At 41.2% G+C, this 2548-nt stretch overlaps 1 non-coding gene across 1 annotated transcript; it reads right to left on the bottom strand.

Annotated features, from left to right (window-relative positions):
* Nucleotides 1-1502: 1502 nt before the first annotated feature.
* On the bottom strand, nt 1503-1609 carry LOC128579428 (U6 spliceosomal RNA). The gene has a single exon (XR_008378145.1). It is a non-coding gene; the product is annotated as a U6 spliceosomal RNA (small nuclear RNA).
* Between the last annotated feature and the right edge of the window lie 939 nt (nt 1610-2548).

The raw sequence follows: 2548 nt of genomic DNA, 5'->3' as shown, positions 1-2548 counted from the left end.
AACCTACCACCTCCGGCATATGGGCCAGTACCTCACCGCCTTGAGCCACAGGTGCCACTCCAGAAAAAGGACTCTTGAAGAAAGAGAAAGCACGATCAAAAAGATTGGGGGAGAATGGGGATCATTAAAGAATGTCAGAAGGGGGCAGCGCCTGTGGCTCAAGGAGTAGGGCGCCAGTCCCATATGCCAGAGGTGGTGCGTTCAAACCCAGCCCCGGCCAAAAATCACAAAAAAAAAAAAAAAAAGAAAAGAAAAAGAAAAGAAATTTCTACATGAATAGAACTTTCTCTAAAGATGACAGACGAATGGCTAACAAACACATGAAAAAATGTTCATCATCTCTATATATTAGAGAAATGCAAATCAAAACAACCCTGAGATATCTTCTAACCCCAGTGAGAATGGCCCACATCACAAAATCTCAAAAACTGCAGATGCTGGCATGGATGTGGAGAGAAGGGAACACTTTTACACTGCTGGTGGGACTGCAAACTAGTACAACCTTTCTGGAAGGAAGTATGGAGAAACCTCAAAGCACTCAAGCTAGACCTCCCATTTGATCCTGCAATCTCATTACTGGGCATCTACCCAGAAGGAAAAAAATCCTTTTATCATAAGGACACTTGTACTAGACTGTTTATTGCAGCTCAATTTACAATCGCCAAAATGTGGAAACAGCCTAAATGCCCACCAACCCAGGAATGGATTAACAAGCTGTGGTATATGTATACCATGGAATACTATTCAGCCATTAAAAAAAATGGAGACTTTACATCCTTCGTATTAACCTGGATGGAAGTGGAAGACATTACTCTTAGTAAAGCATCACAAGAATGGAGAAGCATGAATCCTATGTACTCAATTCTGATATGAGGACAATTAATGATAATTAAGGTTATGGGGGCGAAGCAGAAAGAGGGACGGAGGGAGGGTGGTGGGGCCTTGGTGTGTGTCACACTTTATGGGGGCAAGACATGATTGCAAGAGGGACTTTACCTAACAATTGCAATTAGTGTAACCTGGCTTATTGTACCCTCAATGAATCCCCAACAATAAAAAAAAAAAAGAATGTCAGAAGGAAGAAATGAGCCACTGCCAAACCCTGTGGAGAAGTGAAGGAACATGAATGCTAAGAAAAGCTAATGTACTTAGCAACTGAGAAGGCTGTGTCACACATGAAAGATTACGGCGGGGATACAAGGAAAGCCGAATGAGGAAACAGAGACACGTACGTGTAGATCATACCGACAACAGAAATACTGCCAGAAAGAAAGGGCACAAATCAAGTAGGAATGTTTTCAGGATAGCAGAGATCTGTTGCTCTCTCCATCTTCTCTGGGAGAGACGTCTAGTCCGCTGGAGGACTGAAGGTGCCAGGACCACAGAAGAAAATAAGGACACCAAGGCCTGAGGGCAAAAGGAGAGGAGGGACTTGAGAAAAAGGGAATGTGACAGGGAAAAAAGAACTAGTGTCACCTAGAGAGTTCTTTTTTTTTCATATAAAAAATATGGAACGCTTCACGAATTTGCGTGTCATCCTTGCGCAGGGGCCATGCTAATCTTCTCTGTATCATTCCAATTTTAGTATATGTGCTGCCAAAGCGAGCACGAGATTTCAAGCTGATGAGGACAGGAAGGACCTCAGGCCAGGTAAATTTAGTAATCTTAATACCAAAGTGTATCATGGGACAAAATTCAGCTTAAATCAGAAACATCTATAGTAAGCTGTATTTGAGGGCTGACTAGAAAGAGAAAAACATCCCTCCTGATGTCTTCAGTTCAACTCACCCACAGAGTGAGAACAAGACTGGTATTTGAATGAAACTTTATTAACACCGAATTACAAGCAATGTTTAAAACTAGCTAACCACTGACACAAACTGAGAAAACTCTTGTGCCCATAAAAGAGTTATGGGCAAAATATTAATTAATTTTAATTTTTTTGGATAATTATAAATATCCACAAGAGGTAGTCAATAATTATTGATGAGTGCTACATGCAGGGAGTATTTCTGTGCTGTGTGGTCAACTGCATAATTACCAGTTGAAAGACACAGCTTTAGAAGCAAAACAATGCAGGGTAAAGTACCCAAGCCATGTTTCCCTGAACATCTGAAGCAAGGAAGGATGATTCACAGGATGCACATTAAGTTATACAAGGTTGCTCCTCTGTAGCAGAGAACTAGAGTTGAGCTGTCACCGTGACCTTCTCAACCCCGTCCATGTTCAAAGCCCCACTTCCCTTCTCGCCCGTGGAGAATCAGCCCCACCTCCAATGACACCAACTTAGATCACTAATGTAGACAACTCCCAACAAACTGGAGAAGCAAGGGTGCCTACTGACCTCCTTCCTGAACTACTCCTTAAAAAAGAATCTAAAACATATGAGTAATAAAATTATAAAAAAGAATGCTTACCTTCTAAGTTATGTTCATAACTAAAGCCCACAACAGAAATATCTGGAACTTCTAAACTCGTTTCCAACTTCAAATACAAACATACTATATTAAAAGAAAAAGCCAATTAGCTTCATTCTGAGCAGTGTGTG

Source organism: Nycticebus coucang, unplaced genomic scaffold (genome assembly GCF_027406575.1).
Source record: "Nycticebus coucang isolate mNycCou1 unplaced genomic scaffold, mNycCou1.pri scaffold_53, whole genome shotgun sequence".
NCBI lineage: Eukaryota > Metazoa > Chordata > Mammalia > Primates > Lorisidae > Nycticebus > Nycticebus coucang.
This window is presented reverse-complemented; position numbering and strand designations above follow the sequence as displayed.